The 20682-nt window shown below is 35.5% G+C and overlaps 1 protein-coding gene and 1 pseudogene across 2 annotated transcripts in view; one reads left to right on the top strand and one right to left on the bottom strand.

Moving 5' to 3' along the window:
- Positions 1-20682, bottom strand: part of GLCE (glucuronic acid epimerase) — a 92160-nt gene that overhangs the window by 28975 nt on the left and 42503 nt on the right. The window contains exon 2 of one of the 2 annotated variants that reach the window (XM_006745113.3): positions 9319-9409. The exons of the other annotated variant lie outside the window; for it this stretch is intronic. The gene's annotated coding sequence lies outside the window, so the exon portion shown is untranslated. The remainder of the gene's footprint in view (positions 1-9318; positions 9410-20682) is intronic. 2 annotated transcript variants of the gene reach the window in all.
- Positions 18382-18908, top strand: LOC102736401 (peptidyl-prolyl cis-trans isomerase A-like; annotated as a pseudogene).

Here is a 20682-nt window from a genome sequence, read left to right as displayed (position 1 = left end):
AAAGATTTTTATTTTTTTTTTTATTTATTTGAGACAGAGAGAATGAGAGACAAAGAGCATGAGAGGGAGGAGGGTCAGAGGGAGAAGCAGACTCCCCGCCGAGCAGGGAGCCCGATGCGGGGCTCGATCCCAGGACCCTGGGTTCATGACCTGAGCCGAAGGCAGTCGCTTAACCGACTGAGCCACCCAGGCGCCCCAAGAACACACATCTTGACTAAGACAACAGGGAATTCCATAAGCGCTGATGCAAAGATGCCTAGTGTACTGCAGGTACTCCCAGTACTAACGGCTTACTCCACATTATGCCAAGCATAGATTGGTCCAAATAATCTAACCCTTCCCTACCTCCTTCCTGCAAAAAAGAAAAAAGAAAAGCTTAAAAAATATTTGGCTATTATAGTCTTTTATTCCTAAAGGCAAAGTCATACTTTTTTTATGTACATTGTGTTACTATATGTATATATAGTACCATAAGCACTTAAATTCACCAGCATAGTTGTGCTGCGCTGCTCATTCTGAAAACAAAAAACAAAACAAAAATCCCTATTTATTGGTTAAGAACCAGAAACGAAAAGTAGACAAACTATACCTTTTACATTAAGTTTAGTACTGACATAATTTCTGGCCTAAGATTTACAGACCTGGGAATACTCTTAGAAACCACGGCCCAATTACTTTATTTACAGACAAAAAGGAGTTTAGATCTAGAGAAGTTTAATGATTTGTCCAAAGTTACACAACTAGTATTGGCTGTACCAACACTAGAACTCAACGATGCTGATTTCTAAGAGTCCGCTTTCCATTTCAACCTACTGCCTGTACTGATCTCTGCAAAACCAAAATGAATAAATATGTAAATAAATAAACAAATAGACTCAGGTAATGCTTTTATATCATCTACTTAATATTATAATATACTTTGCCCTAAAATATAACAAAAGTGGGACGCCTGGGTGGCTCAGCTGGTTAAGCATCTTCCTTCGGCTCAGGTCATGATCCCAAAGTCCTGAGGTCAAGTCCCGCATTGGGCTCCTTGCTCAGCAGGGGGCCTGCTTCTCCCTCTCCCTCTGCCTGCTGCTCCCCCTGCGTGTGCTCTCTCTCTCTCTGACAAATAAAATCTTTAAAAAAAATAAAATAAAACAAAAGAAAGAATGAATTCTGGAGTTTTTCCTGACCAAATATCAACTAAAATTTAGCACTTTTAAAAAAAAAAAAGTCTATAATTGAACTGCTTATATATACTAAAACAATTTCCCATACAATTTTATCATATTTGAAATGTTTTCTATATTTATGGATTTGAGAATTTTAATATGCTAGAAATAAATACTGAATAACTAATGACTTGCTTATAGATGGATTTACAAATATACAATAAGACCACTAGTACAATGAACATGTTAAGAAAAACTCTGACAACTGACAACAATTCTACATATAGTCGTTAATTTTGACAGTATAACATTCCTACAGGGTAAAATACCATTAAGATAAAGACAGCTTAATCACTGCACAAATGGAATTTATTGATCTACCATAAAATGAGTTTATTGATCAAACAGTTTAAAGCATTATTTGCAAGCTATACAACAGTTTGTTTTGCAAATGTTATACTAAATATCACTTCTAAGAGTTTAATTAGACTAAAAGGTTACTAGTACTGCAAGTGTGAATTTTTGAGATGAATATTTTTACTAAGAGCAATTTATACATGTACTATTTCTGATTTATAGATGATTTTATCTTCAAGAAAGTTATTAATATCGCTAATATCATTAGAGAGTCCTCTTTGAGACATATATTGGAGACTCAATCATTTAATTAGCATTAATGAGTATCCTGCTGGTGGTTCCTTCATATAACATGTATAAAATAAGTCTCCCAAAAGTGAAGCCCCTTAAGATTGAAGAAAACACTACAAAGGTTGAGATAATGTAAGTCTTATCTAATATTAGTTTCTCTCCAAGAGGCTTAAAACTTCAGAGAGATTTTCTAATACTTTTCATTATTTTTCTAATTTTAGGAGAGGCAGTATAGTATAATGGATAAGCACTGACTTTTAGCTCAAAAAAACAAAGGTTCAAATTCTGACTCTGCCACTACCAGCTGTGTTACCTTGGGTAAATTTTCTTTATTTGTAAAATGTGGGTAATCATACATACCATGTGGGCTAATTGTGAGGACCAAGTTAAATAACATGGAAATAAAAGCACCTGGTTTGGAGTCAACCAAAGAACAGCTGCTCAAAAGAAGTTAAACTCCATACTTCCTCAATTCCCCAAATTCAGAAATGGTGATTGGGATGGCTGGTGGTTCAGGCAGTTCGCACCCAACTCTTGGTTTCAGCTGGGGTGGTGAGACTGAGCCCCACATTGGGCTCCGCGCTCAGTGGGGAGTCTGCTTGGGATTCTCTCTCTCCCTCTCCCTCTGCCCCTCCCCCCACTCGTACACAAGCTCTCTCAAATAAATCTTAAAAATAAATAAAATCTTGGTATGCCTGGGTGGCTCAGCCGTTAAGCGTCTGCCTTCAGCTCAGGTCATGATCCCAGGGTCCTGGGATCGGGCCCTGCATCGGGCTCCCTGCTCGGTGGGAAGCCTGCTTCTCCCTCTCACACTCCCCCTGCTTGTGTTCCTGCTCTATCTCTCTGTGTGTCAAATAAATAAATAAAATATTTAAAATAAATAAATAATAAAATCTTCAAAAAAAAAGAAACGATGATTTCAATACTGGAAGATAAAACTGATATTGTCAACTGTCATATACGCACAACAGCTTGTGGCTGCCCCTTCTTGGTCTCTAAAGCATACTCAACTAAAGTCACAAAGTTCACCTTCCTAGTCTTCTATAAATAAGGAAGAAGCTACCATCAACACATTAGAAAACACCCCTCTTCCTCTTTTTCCCCTGCTGTTCAGGAAAATGGAAGAAGGAAATAAAATATATTTATAGCATAAATATATATAGTACCTTTTTTCCCTTTCACAAGGCTACTTTGTGTTACCCATAACTTATTTACAAAGAGAGCCTGAAAAGGTAGGTCAATATAAGTTTTATATACAGTGACCAGAGCAGCCACTACAGAAAGGTCTATATTTTCCAATTTAAAATTTGCTGGGTTTTTTTTTTTTTAATTCCTTCTGACAGGGACACAAGGGTGGCTCAGTTGGTTAAGTGTCTGCCTTCAGCTCAGGTCATGATCCCAGGGCCCTGGGATCAAGCACCATGTCAGGCTCCCTGCTCAGTGGTGAGTCTGCTTCTCCCTCTCCCTTTGCCGCTCTTCTTGCTTTGCTCACTCACTGTTAAATAAATAAAATCTTTAAATAAATAAAAATAAATAAAATTTGCTGGTTTGAATTGAGGCCGCCATGATCATAATAGTAACAACCACCCTGGTTTCAGCCAATAGAATCAGTAACGTAATCACACTATGAAACAGGATATTTAAAGAGATGGACTCATTTTAAAGCAGACAAGAAAGTCATCTTCCCATTTGTAATGACTTCTATAATATTATCTTCATAATCTGAATATGTAAATAAAATATTCCTTAAGCTGGTGTTCTGCTGAAATTGGGAATAATTCACTTTGTTAACTAGAATCCATATCAACAGAATCAAATCCTAATTACCCAAGTGATGTGATGTGACAGGAATGTTATCCTTTAAGGTTTATATGTATTTTAAGCATACATTTTATGTAATATATTAAGTTCTCAAAAGGACTTTATATAGCAAACAAACAGAAAAATCTATTTAAATAGCTTGGCATCGCTGCACATAGCCTAATAGATTAAACATAGGCCTTTACAAAACAGAAACAGTAAATATAAAGCTCCAATAGGATAAAAATCACTCACTAAAACTTTATATCTTCATTTCATTCTGATAGAAGCTAAATTTAAACTAAAAACTCAGTTACTGAATTACAGGGCTTTTTGGCAGTAGTCTTTGAAATGCAAGAAAGTAGAAGATGAGTATTCCACACATTTTCATTAATTCAGTTCCATGAAGCAACATCGTATTTTCAAGCTGTCAATTTAAATGTTTATGTAAATTGGGGCAAATTTAAAAACATTCATTCCTAATCTCTTTCACCTAATATTAACTGATTAGTTATAAGAATATAACAAAGGCTGAATATGTTGACAGACATCCCAAGAGAGTATCAGGTTTGCTTGTTCATTTGATAGTCAAAGGGGAAAAAGATCTCACTAAAGACCCTAAGATTTCTTTTTCTACAGTGACATCTGTCAATCCAAAGCAACCTCTAGCACTAACAGAATTTCTTACATTTTCCCTTGCCTTACAAGTGTATTGAGTCACAGATGTAATCTATGAATAGATTCTTATAAAGCAATCTAGTTTTAGACAATAATGAAATTATCATTCAAATACTCAGCTATATAAAAACTTATATTCATTCCACCATAATAAGTAGAGAAAGCCAAAACTCATATATGGAAATGTGTATTTATTATGAAATATAGCTAAACAGAGATGATAGCAACTAATTCAATCAAAACTATATTGGAGAAGACTCTACCCACCTGGTTGATCATAAAAGGAGAAAATCAAGAGAAATAAAAGGGACCAGCTACCCATTCACAAACATGGATTGCATATTAACATTATTAGTCATTTAAGAAATGCAAATTAAAACCACTACACATATATTAGAACAGAAAAGACAAAAACAAACTGATAATACCAATGTGTTGAAGAGGATACAGAGCAATAGGAACTCTCATACTCTGGTGGTAAGAATGCAAAATTGTATAGCCACTTGGAAAAAAGTTAGGCAGCTTCTTAGAAAATTGAATATATACTTAAAGTCCATAATCCCACTCCTAAGTATTTACCCAAGTGAAAACAAAACCAAAATCAAAACCAAAACCCACACACAAAAAATACAAAAACAAAAACAAAACAAAACAAAAAAACAACCCTTCATGTAAATGTAATAGCTTTATTCGTAATTGCCCAAAGCTGGAAACAACCCAGATGTCTCTCAACAGGTAAGTGGATAAACAAACTCTGGTATGCTACAATGGAATGCTACATGGCAATAAAAAGGAACAAACTAGTGATTTATACAATAGATAAATGAATATTAAATGCATTCCATTAAGTGAAAGAAACAGGTCCTAAGAGGCTACACATTATGAGAGTCCATTTATACGAAATTCTGGAAAAAGCTAACTAAAGGCATAAGTACTTGCTAGGCTTTGGGAGATACCAATGCTAGTACTGATCCTAATCCAGAAAATAAAATAAAAATCAGTGAGTGTGTATGGATATAAATAAATGATTAAATAAAATAAATGAATGTGGGGAAGGACTTTTTCTTACAGAATTATAATTAATAAATGTATAAGGAATGGAATAGATAAATAGATAAATAAATCACCATCAAAACATCAGACTAATCACTGCTTCAGGCAAGATCCACCAATCAATGCTAAAATTAGTGGCCAAATTTTTAAAAAGAAACAGGATATTTGTGTAACTTCAAAGTATTTTCACCAAAATATTTATTAAGGGAAAAACAGTAACTTTACAGTGGAGAAATCTAGCAGACACCTCCGTAACCAGGTGATAAAGGTTAATAAAATCACCAGGAATGAGACATGCTGACATCACATAACCCCTGATTATCATATGCTGAGAAGGACACATCACCTCTCTGGCATTCTTTTCCAAAATCTCTAAGTTCATTTTAACCATGAGAAAACATCAGAGAAAACCACATTGAATGACATTCTACAAAGGTCTACCTGACCAGTGGTCTTCCAAAGTGTGAATGAAAGATAAGGAAAGATCAGGAACTGTCAATGATTGGAGGAAACGAAGGAAATATAACAAATAAGTGTAATGTGGGATCCTGGAAAAAGAACATTAGTGGAAACATTGGTGAAATTCTAATAAAGTCCACAGTTTAGTAGTCTATGTTGATTAGTTTTGATCACTATACCAAGGCTACATAATATGTTAACATTAGGGAAAGCTGAGTGAATAATACAGAAAAACTATGTACTATCTTTAGAACGTATTTCTACATCTAAAATTATTCCAAAGTAACAAGTTGTTTTAAAAAGGGGGAATCTTGGGCACCTGGGTGGCTCAGTTGGTTAAGCGACTGCCTTCGGCTCAGGTCATGATCCTGGAGTCCCAGGATCGAGTCCCACATCGGGCTCCCTGCTCAGCGGGGGGTCTGCTTCCCCCCCCCACCCTCTTCCCTCTCGTGCTGTCTCTCATTCTCTCTCTCTCAAATAAATAAAATCTTTTAAAAAATAAATAAATAAATAAAATAAATAAATAAAATAAAAAGGGGGAATCTTAAAAAAAAAATAGTCTATTCCTCTTTCAAAAGTATGTATACCTTCCTTGATAGCAAATTTTGTAAATAAAATTTAAGAGTTTATTTGGTAGAAAATAAAATATGTATAAAGAAAGGACTTAAAAAAATACATATTATATATATATAAATATATAAAAATATAACATAATATATTACATATTATAATATTATATATTATATATAAAATATATATAAAATATAATATATATATTAAGAAATATATTTCTTAAAGTTTAAGAAAATCCCATAGTGATCAATTAAAGTAACATGTTTTTGCATTATCTCCTGTGAGGATAAACCTTAAAGGCTCATTTCCATATTAGTTTCTTTACTGTCCTAAAGACTATACAGTGACATTTGATCAGGGCCTATGAAATTAAAAATTTGACTGAATGTTTGTGTCCTCCAGAAATTCATATTGAAATCCTAACCACCAATGTGATGGTACTTGGAGGTGGGGCCTTTGGGAGGTGATCAGGTCATGAGAGGAGAGCCCTCATGAATGAGATTAGTGCCCTTATAAAGAAGGCCCCAGAGAGCTCCCTCACCCCTTCCACTATGTGAGACAGCAAAAAAACATGTCTATGAACCAGAAAGCAAGTCCTTACTAGACACTAAATCTGCTGGCACTGATCTTGAATTTCCCAGCCTCCAGAACTGTGAGAAATAAATTTCTATAGTTTGTAAGCTATCCAGCTTTTGTTATTTTGTTTTAACAGCCCAAATGGACTAAGACATTGACATTCAAAAAAAATTCCTAACTAATCCACCCAAGCCCTTTCTTATCCAGACATATATAACTCCAAAAAGCAAGAAGCATATTCAAAGAAGAAAATCTGTCTCTGTCTTCAACACACATATCTAACTGCAGTAATAATGTCAAATTAGCAATGACTCAGTAGCTGATTTTTTTTTTTAAGATTTTATTTATTTATCTGACAGAGAGAGAGACAGAGAGAGAGGGAACACAAGCACGGAAGTGGGGGAGGGAGAAGCAGGCTTCCCGCCAAGCAGGGAGCCCATTGTGGGGCTCGATCCCAGGACCCTGAGATCATGACCTGAGCCAAAGGCAGACGCTCAACAACTGAGCCACCCAGGCGCCCCCAGTAGCTGATTTTTAAAATGAAGTATTTTATGTTGACTCAGAAAAAACTAATCTAAGTTTGTATGGTAGGACCACAACAAAACATAAATCAGGGAAGTTAAAAAAGAAAAGACATCTTCAGATAAGATTTTGATAGAAGCAAAAAGCTTTAGCAGTACCTTCTTATATCATCCATCATTTAAAAGGGAATTCTTATTCATAAGTCTCAGTCTATGAATCAGGTACTTTCCAAACCAATTCAGTTTAGAACATAGCTAAACATGCTAATACTAAGGTGGCCTCATTCACATGTTCAAGCTACGAAGAGTCCCATCAATTCTTCTGTAGCCTTATTTTATCCATCTTTCATAATTCAAATATATAAGTACTCTAATGAAGAGAGGCTTTAAATCTATATTGACTTACATGTAAAATGACAATATAATACAAAATATATTTTTCAGATAAATTTCTAGATTTCTTCCTTTAAAATGTAAATTTTTAAAAGTTTTAAATTCACTTTATAAAAACACAAGATACCTCACACAAGTCTATTAGAAAGCTAAATGTATCGCAGCTTCATGCATGATATGAGACTGTTTTTCAAATCAAATAGTTCTTATGATGTAAAGATTTTAGAAACTTACTTTATTTTGTTAATATTACCTAGAAATTAGCAAAAAATTTATTTTTCAGATTTTGTTTTCAAAAAAAAGAGAGAAATTCCTTTATTTGATATTGCTTGGAAATTCTAATTTATATGTCCATGTGTAAAAAAATAGGTTTTTCTTTAGTCAAGAGAATCCTGAGCAGCCTAGCAAACATTTTATAAACTGTCTAGGCTCAAATTTTGATCTCTCCTTCTATCTTATGTTTTTTAAATACTCATAATTTTAGGAATCACAAACAGGTATAAGTGATTCAATATAAATTTTAGAAACATAATTCCAACTTTAGCAACTAAAACAGTTTTATATGAGAATCAATTTTATTTCAATTAAAACTTTATATAATCTAAAATACTTGTGTTATTAGGACAGATATTAAAACACATAATGATTACTTCCCAAATGTTACTAGTTCTATTTAAATTTCCTAGGAAAGAAAATAATATTAAATACATTTGTGTGAATTTTTTTAGACAGGAAGAAACTTGACTTTTATCATATAAACTTTTACTTTTTTAAATCTAAGCAAAATGAAGACTTCTACTGGAAATAATTACTTGGCATTTAATTGCTCATAGCTTTGTCTTATTTTTAAAGTCAATTACTTCAGAAAATTAACACCTCTTTCTAAAAAATAATCACTAATTAGTTTTCATACCTGACGAGACTTACTGATACCTAAAATCAGTTAGCTATCAATTCACATATAATGACACGGCATAGCAAGATACTCTGATTCAGTCAGCAAACTTTTCTTAAAGAGCTAGATTTTAGACTTGCAGGCCACAGAGACACTGTTGCAACTAATGAACTCTGCCACTGTGGTGGTAAGGCAGCCACAGACAATAGATAATGAATGGGTGTGACTATGTTCCAATAAAATTCTATTTACCAAAACAGGTGCTGGCCTTTGGGCCATAATTTGCTGACTCTTGCACCAGGCAAACAGATCTGATTATCAATATACAACACCCTCAGTAAACAAATAATCACATGTTCCCTCATTTCTGGAAGTTATTATATCCTCTTGTATCTGGAAGTTGTTACATGAAACATTAGTTATTTAAATGGTAAAGGAACCATGAAAATACTTTGAGGTCAGAATCTCAGGTAGACTGAAAAGTAAAATGTGTTAGTAAAGTACACCTTAAAATATAAGTTTAAAAATATATAGTGGGGGTATGATTAATTTTACTAAGCAAACTTACCTTAATCAAATGAAAGAATCTAAACTTTGTTACATGTCTGGTTTCATACTCAAAATATATTTGATCAAAAATTCAGTTTCTTGTCAAATTCCTAGAGAAATAAAATTTAAAACTTTTAAGTCAGGTTCTAGTTCCAGATAAAATGAGGTAATCATACTCCAACCCCGTCTCTCCAAGTCAAGGTAGCTACAAGACCTGGATAGAACACATGGAAAAGCTACTTCAGAACTTTGAAAAGTTAAAATAGGAAGCACACAGATTGGGTAGGAAGACCAGAATTTGAAGTACCACTGAAACATCATTTTCCAGTATGCAACCTCCAGTTCAGTTATCCTACAGCCCCAAACCTGGAAGTGGACATTAGTACAGAGAAAACTTCAGTAAAAGCTGTCTAGTGCTGGCTCTAGGAGAGAGAAAGGGATCTTCTACTCAAAGAAAGTGTGGAAATCCCTCCCTCATTCTCTCAAGCTCAGCCTCCTGTAGCAGCTGTGGCAAAAGAGGCCCATCAGAATTCTAAAACTCTGAGGAAGGGGAAAACTTCCTCTCTGATTAGAGGAGCTGTGGTCCAAAGAGGATGTGGTGAATCCCTGTTTGCTTTTTCTCTGTTGTTCTGCCACTTGGCCCTGGATATGGGCACATGTAGGGAATGCACATTAGAGATGAATAAAGCTTTCTGATCAGAGGATAGAAAAGGGAGCCCCAGGGAATCAGAAATTACTGGGAGATCCCAGAGAAGGAAGAGCTTAGGAAAGCAATGCTTCAAGTTGTTTAATGAATTCCCAGGCTCACCCTCAAGCAGCCCATGGGTGGATCTGACCTGAACAAGCACACGTACACTTTGAGACTTGAACTATGATACAGACCACTACCCAAATTCCAGACTGACCCATGTGTGGTGCACATGTAGGACAGATCCAAATAGCACGGCAAAGGCTTTGAAAATGGAACTAATGTTGTAAACACAACCCACAGGAACTTGCAGTCTTAGCCTAATGGGGTTATATGCCTACTAAAACAAATATATCAACATTCTGCATAGGATTTGAACATATCATAACATACCAAGCTGCCCAAAATTACTTGGCAAATGAAGAACCAGGAAAATCTCAACTTACATGAGAAAAGATGCCTACACCAAGAAACCACAGACACTGGAACTATCTGAGGAAGATATTAAAGATATGAGAGCAACGATTATAGAATGCTTCACCAAGTAAGAGCAAACATTCTTGAAACAACTGGAAAAATATAAAGTCTCAAAAAAAGAAACACAAGATATAAAAAAAGAACCAAATACAAATCTCAGAAGTGAAAAAATATCAATAACCAAAATTAAAAGCTCACTAGATGAGCTCAATAGAATAGAGATGACAGAGCACCTGGGTGTCTAAGTAGGTTAAGCGTCTGCCTTCAGCTCAGGTCATGATCCCTGCCTCCTGGGATAGAGCCCCAAGTCAGCCCCAAGTCCGCTCCATGCTCAGGGAGCTCTATCCCAGGAGTCTGCTTCTCCCTCTCCCTCTGCCCCTCCCTGCCACTCGTACTCTGTTCTCTCACTTGCTTTCTCTCCCTCTCTCAAATAAATAAATAGAATCTTAAAAAAAAAAAAAAGAATAGAGATGACAAAAGATGAAGTCAATGTACTTAATATAGATGAACTGAAATTACCCAATGTGAACAACAGAGAAAAAGATTAGAAAAAATTAAAAAAGAGGAGTGCCTCAGATCCCACATTTGTGACAAGAGAATCCCAACAAGAGGGGAGTTTGGTATTTGTTGAATTTGTTGAAAGACAAACTTACAGTTTTAAGAAGCTCAGCAAACTCCCCAAACAAAATAAATACAAAGAAATCCATGACCAGCCACATCCTAATAAAATTTCAGAAAACTTTAGACAAAAAGTCTTGAAAGCAGCCAGAAAAATTTAGTATTACTTAGAGGGGAAAAGTGTTCAAATGACTGTGAATCTATTTTCAGAACACAATGCAGGCCAGAAGTAAGTAGAACATATTTAAAGTGCTGAAAGAAAAGAACTGTCAACCCAGAATTCCATATCCAGCAAAAGTATCCTTCAGAGATGAAAGTGAAATAAAGACATTCTTAGATGAAGGAAAACTTAAGGAATGTTTCGACAGAAGGAGTGCTTTAAAAGAATTGCTAAAGGAAATTATTCCAACAGATGGTAAGTAATACCATAAGGGAACTTTGAAACATCAGTAAGGAAGAGCAATGTAATTGTCAAATATCTAATTAAATATAATAGACCATTTTTATCCTCTTGAGTTCTTTAAATATGTTTGATAGTTGAAAGCACAAAGTATAACATTGTGTGATGGAGCTTTCAATGAATGTCATACAACATAATACATAACACAACAACAGCATAAAGTGGGTGGGGTGGTAAAGGGGCTGTATGGTGATAGTTTTTATGTGCCACATGAAGTAGTAAAATTTTGATTCTAAGTAAACTGAAAAGTACATTGTAATCTCTAGAGCAACCACTAAAAAACAAACTGTAAAAACACAATCAACAAATTATAATGGAATACCTAACCAATACACACACACACACACACACACACACACACACACAGGCACACAAATCAAATACTCCAAAAGAAGGCAGGAAAGGGAAAATAGAGAAATAAAAATGGGGTAACAAATGGAAAAAAAGAGTAAGAAAATGGTAGAGGTAAATTCAAATATATCAATAATTACATTAAATATAAAAGATCTAGGGGCACCTGGGTGGCTCAGTCGTTAAGCGTCTGCCTTTGGCTCGGGTCATGGTCCCAGGGTCCTGGGATCGAGCCCCACATCGGGCTCCCTGCTCGGCGGGAAGCCTGCTTCTCCCTCTCCCACTCCCCCTGCTTGTGTTCCCTCTCTCAAATAAATAAATAAAATCTTAAAAAATATATATATAAAAGATCTAAACACACCAATTAAAGTAAAAAAAAAAATAGTAGAAAGAAACATTCTTTAACTATAATAGCATAACTAGTAAGCCACTGCTGTAAGGGGCCAGGAGTCAAGGAAAGTGAGCATCTTTAGAAGGTGGCAAGAACAAGGAAATAAATTATCCCATTGAACTTCCAGAAAGAAGTAACAGTCTTGCTGATACCCAGTGAAACAGGCTTCAAACTTCTGAGCTCCAGAACTTAAGACAATAAATTTGTGTTGTTTAAACCACTGTTTGTGGTAATTTGCTAAATTAGCAATAGAAAAACAATACACCGGATCATAAAAGAAACCTTTACAAAAAATTTTAAATCATACAAAAGGCTGTTATCTGTAACAAAATTAGACTAGATGCCAATAACAGAAAGATAACAAGACACTCTCCAAAGAGAAGGAAATTTCAAAACACGCTTGTAAGTAATCTATGGGTCAGAGGGGAAACAGAAAATATTTTGAACTGAACAAAAATAAAACAACATATCAAAATTTGTGGGATACAACTAAAGCATTACTTAGAGGATGTTATAGCATTAAATACTTACATTAGAAAAAAGAGTCTAAAATTAATAATCTAAGCTTTCATCTTAAGAGACTAGAAAAAGAAGAGCAAACTAAAAAGTAGAAGGAAGGAAATAATAAAGAACAGGAATCAATGAAATTGAAAAGAACAAATAAATACAGAAAATCAATTAAAACCTAACCTGGCTCTTGGAAAAGTTTAATACAGCAAGACTGACAAAGACAAAAAGGGAGAAGACATAAATTCTCAATATCAATACAAATAGGGAGATTTCACAATAGATCATACAAATATTTAAATAACAAGGAAATACTGTGAGCAACTCTATGCACATACGCTCAAGAACTCCCTGAAATGACAAACTACAAACATTCACATACAATAATATGGATAAGCTGCACAGAAGTATCAGATAAATTGAATTTGTAGTTAAAAACTTCCAAAAAAAAAGGAATTCTTCAGGCCCAAATGTCTTCACTAATGAAAACTACCAAACATTTAAAAAAGAGATAACTCCAGACTGATAAGACTGGCAAGTAAGAAATAAAACTGTCCTTATTTGCAAATGACATTACTGTCTACACAGAAAATTCCAAGGAATACAAACAAACAAACCCCTCCTGGAACTAATAAATGAAATTATCAAGGTCAAAAAATACAAGGCCAACATCAATTATATTTCTATATACTAAACAATGAACACTTTGGACCCCCCCCAATTTTTAAATAATGCCATTTATAATAGCTCCATAGAAACAAATTACTTAGGTATAAATCTGATAAAACATTTACAGGATCTGTATGCTAAAAACTACAAAATGCTGATGAAGTAAGTCAAAGAAGACATAAGTGAATAGAAGGATATACTGAGTTCACAAACTGGAAAACTCAAAATAGTAAAAATGTCAATTCTCTCCCAAACTGGTCTACAGATTTAACACAATTCCAATCAAAATCCCAGATTTTTTGCTGTTATAGCAAGCTTATTTTCAAACTAATATGGAAAGGCAAAAAATCTAAAATAGCCAAAACTATTAAAAACAAATATAAAAAAAGAAAATTGGAGGAACCATATAATCCAATGGAACAGAACAGTGTCCACAAATAGCTCCATACAAACATGACCAACTGATTTTTAACAAAGGTTCAAGGAAAATACAATGAGAAAAGGAGAGCCTTTTTGACAAATTGTGTTGGAACAATTGAGCATCCAAATATAAAGGAAAAAATGAATTTTTACCTAAACCTCTCATTTCATATAAAAATTAGCTCAAGTGAATATGTAAAATATAAAACTATAAAACTTTTTACCCCCCCCCCAAGGACAAAATTTTTGTGACCTAGGGCTAGGTAAAGAGTTCTTAGATATGACATCAAAATACAACCCAATAAGTAAAAAGGGACAAATTGGACTTTATCTAAATTAAAAACTTCTGCTCTAGAAAGTTATCTAACATAATATAAAGACAAGCTACAGAGAGGGAGATAATTTTTGTAAATTACATATTCAACAAAGAATTTGTATCCAGAATATATAAAGAACTCTCAAAACTCAACAGGAAGAAAAAATCCAATTTAAATACGAACAAAAAGCACACTGATTAGAATGGCTAAAATTAAAAAAATAAACAAAAACATATCAATAGAAAATGCTGCCAAAGATGCAGAGCAACAGGAACTCTCATTCACTGCTGGTGGGAATGAAAAATGGCACAACCACTTTGAAAAACAATTTGGTGGTTTCTTATAACATTAAATTTACACTGATAACAACCCAGCAATCAAACTCCTAGATTACTTAAGTGAATTGAAAGCATATTCACACAAAAATCTGTACATGACTGTTTAATAAAAGCTTTACTCATATCACCAAAACCTGAAGGAACCAAGATGTCCTTCAACAGGTTGTTAAAAACAAAAAATGACTAAAGGTAATAATTTAGGTGGTACAAACTTTATTTAACACTTTAGGAGGTGGATAGTCTCCATTCCAAGACATGAAAATGGGGCAGAAAACAAGAAGCTTTTATAGGATAAAGAATAAAGAACAAGGAAGAGAAAAATGGAAAATATCTGACTGGCTAGGACCCCACAGTCAACCTCATTTGGGGTGAGAAGGCCCAGAGTTGGCCTGGTGTTTGGGGATTGTCTGACTAGAGATCTTGCGTTTCTGGTGAAGTGGAGCTTTTACAGAGACAGTTTCGGTTTGCTGATGTGGCATCTAGAGAAGGAACAGCTCTATCTTGGGCCTAGAAAGTTATTTCAATAAGATGAATGGATAAAACAACTGGGGTAAATCCATACAATAGAATACTCTGCAGGAATAAAAAGGAGTCAACTATTTGATTCGTAAGACAACATGGAGAAATCTTAAATGCACTTCGCTAAGTGAGAAGTCAGATCCAAAAAGTCACATATATGACTGCATGCATATGACACACTGGAAAAGGCAAAACAGTATGAAAAGAAAAGACATTAGTGGTTGTCAGGGATTGGGGGATGTGGGAATGGCTAACTACAAAGCAGGTGTGTGAACTGAGGTGTGGGATGGGCAGTCCTATGGGACTGAGTCCTTAACAGGTGGAATCTGATACTATCTCCAGGTAGATGGTGTCAGAACTTAGTGCAATTTTGTGATTTATAGCAAATACATACATTTGGTCATTCAGATGACCAAAACATATTTCTCATATACATTTGGATTTCATCCAGTTCCTGGCTCACAGTTCCCAAAACCCTTTGTTATACTTGGTCTCTTGGCCTCAGTTCCTATAATCACTTCAGAGCCATAAAGGTGAAATGGGTGTCTTCTTACTTGTAACAAGCGCCTTTCCACCACAACTGGGTTTATGATAATGAGGTGACTTATAGAAAGTAACTAAGTAAGGATGGAGGCTGGTTTCCAGAAGAACCAACCATGTGATTAGGGGGTTGGAAATTTAGTTCCACCCCGTGAACTTCCAGGGAGGGGAGAGGGACTACAGTCTGAATCAAGTGCCAATGGCCAATGATTTAATCTATCATGTTTATGTAATGAAACCTCCATAAAAACACAACAGGAAGGGTTTCAGAGAACTTCTAGGTGGTGAATATGTGGGCATTTGGAGAGTAGTGTGCTCTTAGAGGGCATGGAAGCTTTGCACCCTTTTCCCATACCCTGCCCTAGGCATATCTTCCATCTGGCTGTTCCTAAGTTATATACTTTTTTTAATAAGCCAATAATCTAGTAAGTTAAATGTTTCTTTGAGTTCTGTAAACCGCCTAGCAAATTAATCAAACCCAAGGAGGGCGGTCATTGGAATTTGTGATCGATAGCTGGTGGGTCAGAATCACTGGTGACAATCTGAGCTTGCAACTGGTATATGAACTGAGGTACGGAGTGCGCAGTCATATGGGACTGAGCCCTTAACTGATTCTATCTCTGGGTAGATGGTGTCAGAATTTAGTTGAATTGTAGGACATCCAGCTGGTGTACAAGAGAATTGCTTGTTGGTGTGGGAACTCCTCTGTCCTCTACATGCACACATACACAGGTTGTAACTGGGTCCAGAACCTTTTAACAGGAGAATATTCAGTGTGATGAAAACTGTCTGTATGGTACTGGCATAGTGGATAATGAGCCTGTGCATTTGTCAAAACCCACAGAACTGTACACTGCAAAAAGTTAACATTAATGTCTGCAAATTTTTAAAAATCAACTAAGATGGTAGGGAAATTTTAAGATAGAATGCAGTCTGTGACAAATGAATGTGACTGTATTGCAAATGAATGGCAAAACCCCACTGAAGACGTTAGAAGGAAAATGAGCTGATCTAACTTGGAAAACAATGTTTTAAATGGAAACTTTAAGGCTAAATACAAAAGGACCCATACATAAACACTGTACTCTAGTTGGTAAATTTATTTCTCATGGGAGTAACAGTTATTCTAAATTTACTTTTTTTTTTTTTTTATTTGAAGAGAGAGACACAGCGAGAGAGGGAACACAAGCAAGGGGAGTGGCAGAGGGAGAAGCAGGCCTCCCGCGGAGCAGGGAGCCCGATGTGGGGCTCGATCCCAGGACCCTGGGATCACGACCTGAGCCGAAGGCAGACGCTTAACGACTGAGCCACCCAGGCGCCCCTCTAAATTTACTTTTTACATGTACACTGGGGTGGAACAATTAAGTAAATATGCCAGGTTTCTCATTCTCAGAGAAGTCAGAAGTTAAGCAAAAAGGAGAAGGCTAGAATGAACCTTATGGTACTGGAGCAGTCACAGACGTTGGTATGAACTTAACATATATACTGTTAAATACGTAATACACATGGATAAATACAGAAACAATTATAATGTGTACAGACACACAGATTAGCATACAGATGTGTAATTCCCACCTCTATCCTCTGAAAAGGCCTAGAAACAGTGACACCCCAATAGTAAGGAGTACATCCAGCACCCAGACACTGGTCTCTAAACACAATTCTCCAATACAAGAAACCAGAGCTCAGAGAAATGACTTATTCTAGGAATAGGGTGGAGAAAATACAAGATAAGTTTGGAGTATCTTGTAGTGCCAGAAATCAAGGCAGTACTCAAAAAATGTCAAAGGGATACAGGGTTCAACAATGAAATAATTTTAGCAACAAAATAAATAACACAGCATTCGTTGGATTATAAGCCAATGTATAAAAGAAGTATACATAATGACCTAAATGAATGAACGAATTAATGAATGAATGAAAGGTAAGGGACAAACTTCCTTATGGAATAATTCCTAATAATATATGTAGACAGACCCTCAACCATAAAATGAAACCATCACCCCACCTCCTTGAATGCAGGCTAGAATTAGTGATTCATTTCCAAAGAACAAATGACAGAAAGACAGAAATAGTAACTTTACAGTGTAGAAACCTAGCAAACACTACCTTAACCAAGTGATGTTATCATACACGCCCTGATATGAGGTGGCACAAGAAGGGTACTTCACGATCATACCTTTGATATTCTTCCCTAAAACCCTTAACCTCAGTCTAATCAGAAAAAACATTAGATAAACACAAATTGAGGGACATTCTCCAAAATACCTGACTAGTACTAATACTCAAAATTAGTAAGGTCATGAAAAACAAAAGACTAAGAAACTGCCACAAACCATAGGAGACTAAGGAGACTTAATAAATGCAATGTGGAATCCTTGGAACATAAAAAGGAGACTAGTGGAAAATCTGACAAAATCCGAGTTTAGAATTTGGAATTTGGTTAACATTAAGGTACCTATGTTGGTTTCTTCATTTTGATAAATGTACTTGGTTTTGGTTTTATAAGATGTTGTCATTAAGCTGGGTGAGGGCCATACAGGGATCCTCTGTATTATCTATGCAACTTTTCTACAAATCTAAATTATTCCAAAATAAAGTTTCTATTATTTTAAAAAATGGACAAAAGACTTGGACAGACCCAAAAAGAATGTATGTATAGCAAAAAAGCACATGACGAAGTGTTTGATATCATTAGCTATTAGGAAAATGCAATTTAAAATCATTATCAGATATCATTCCAAATCTATTAGAACGGCTATAATTAAAAAGAACAACCACTTGCAGATGCCGCTGCCCCAGAGCTGCCTGTGCCCACCCAGCCATGGTCATCCCATTGTGTTCTTTGATATCACTGTGGACAGCAAGCGCTCTGGCCACATCTCCTTCAAGCTGTTTGCAGAGCTCCAAAGACAACAGAAAACTTTTGTGCTCTGAGCACTGGGGAGAGAGGATTTGGTTATAAAGGTGCCTGCTTTCATAGGCTTATTCCAGGATTTACATGCCAGGGTGGTGACTTCACATGCCCTAATGGCACTGGCAGCAAGTCCATCTATGCGGAGAAATTTGATGATGAGAATTTCATCCTGAAGCACACAGGTCCTGGCATCTTATCCATGGCAAATGCTAGACCCCACAAAAATGGTTCCCAGTTTTTCATCTGCACTGCCAAGACTGAGTGGTTGGATGGCAAGTAGGTGTTCTTTGGCAAGGTGAAGGAGGGCATGAATATTGTAAAAGCCATGGAGTGCTCTGGGGCCAGGAATGACAAGACCAGCAAGATGATCACCATTGCTGACTATGGACAAATCTAATAAATTTCACTTGTGTTTTATCTTAACTACCAGACCATTTCTTCTGTAGCTCAGGAGAGCACCCCTTCACTCCCACCTGTTTAAAATATCCTATAATCTTTGTGTTCTCACTGCAATTCTACAGGTTTCATGTTTTCCTTACTCTCCTCCAAGTCTAGATGGATTACAGTTAAGTTTATGATTATGAAATAAAAATTAAACAAACAAAAGAATGACCATACCAAGTGCTGGCAAATAGGCAGAACAACTAGAACTATCACACATTGCTGATGGGCATATAAAGTGTTACAACCAATTTAGAAAACAGTTTGGCAATTTCTTTTTAAGTAAAATTATACAATTACCAACAGTCTCACTACTATGTATTTACCCAAGAGAAATGAAAACTCGCATTCACAAAAGCCAACAAACAAATATTTATAATATCTCTATTCAAAATAGCTACAAACTTGAAATAACTCAAAGTCCTTCAATGAATTAAGGGATAAACTATGGTACATCCATACAATCAAATACTACTCAGCAATAAAAATGAATGAAATAATGATATACAAAACAAGTTAGGTGAAATCTTAAGGCACTATTCTGAGTAAATGCATGTGTAACTATCTCAAATAGCTATACTTTATGATCCCATTTAGTGGCCATTTTTGAAAAGACAAAATTAAATGACAAAGTGGTTGCCCGGGGTATTGGGTGAGAGAGTACAACTACAAAGGGACAGCGTAAGGGAGTTTTATGAACTAATGGAACTATCTGGATATCTGGATACTGACTGTGATGACAGTTACATGAAAATCTACACATGTTAAAGTTCATCAACTGTACACACAAAAAGTCAATTTTACTGCATGTTCATTAAAAAATTAATTTCTGATACTTAAACAAATAACCTTTAAGTCATCAAGATTTTTCCAGGATATTTAGTTTGGATGTTACAGTCTATAAAAATCCTCTCATTTATTCTGGCTACTTTTAAGATAGAACAAATGACAAATTTCTCAGCTCAGCCCTAAAATATAGAATCAATGGGGGATCAGTTCCTCTAGTCAGTGCATCATCTGCAAAGAAGTCTAATCTAACAATCACAATCCCACCTAATTGAAGAGTAGATCCTGACATGTACTTAACAGCATCATAAAAGAACTTTCATTAATTTTTTTAAAAAGATTGATTTATAGTCAGAAAATTCCAGGGAGGGGGAAAAAAGGTGATTAATTCTACTTCAAATGCATTAAGAACATTCTAAAAATTGGAGAATAAAATAATCATTTGTTTCCACCTTTATTATCAGGGGAAAATTGTCTCACTTGAATACGAAAAAGGTGAAGCAAGGATGTAAATCAGGTAACATAATATTTCAGAATTCTACTCTTTTGCAAGAGTTTTACCTCAACTAATATAGTACTACTATAAGCTTCCATTATACTATACATACGCATAGCACAAAACATTCAAATCCATACACTACAATTGGTTTAAATTTAAAAATCTACATAGAAAGGCACTACCTCTCCTGAAAACACCTTTATTATTATTTAATCTATCTGATTCCTAGGTTTATCTTAGGTGTTATTTTTTTTTTTTTAAAGATTTTATTTATTTATTTGAGACAGAGAGAATGAGAGACAGAGAGCATGAGAGGGAGGAGGGTCAGAGGGAGAAGCAGACTCCCTGCCGAGCAGGGAACCCGATGCGGGACTCGATCCCGGGACTCCAGGATCATGACCTGAGCCGAAGGCAGTCGCTTAACCAACTGAGCCACCCAGGCGCC

This window comes from Leptonychotes weddellii, chromosome 9, assembly GCF_054177405.1.
Source record: "Leptonychotes weddellii isolate Sample4059 chromosome 9, ASM5417740v2, whole genome shotgun sequence".
Lineage (NCBI taxonomy): Eukaryota > Metazoa > Chordata > Mammalia > Carnivora > Phocidae > Leptonychotes > Leptonychotes weddellii.
This window is presented reverse-complemented; position numbering and strand designations above follow the sequence as displayed.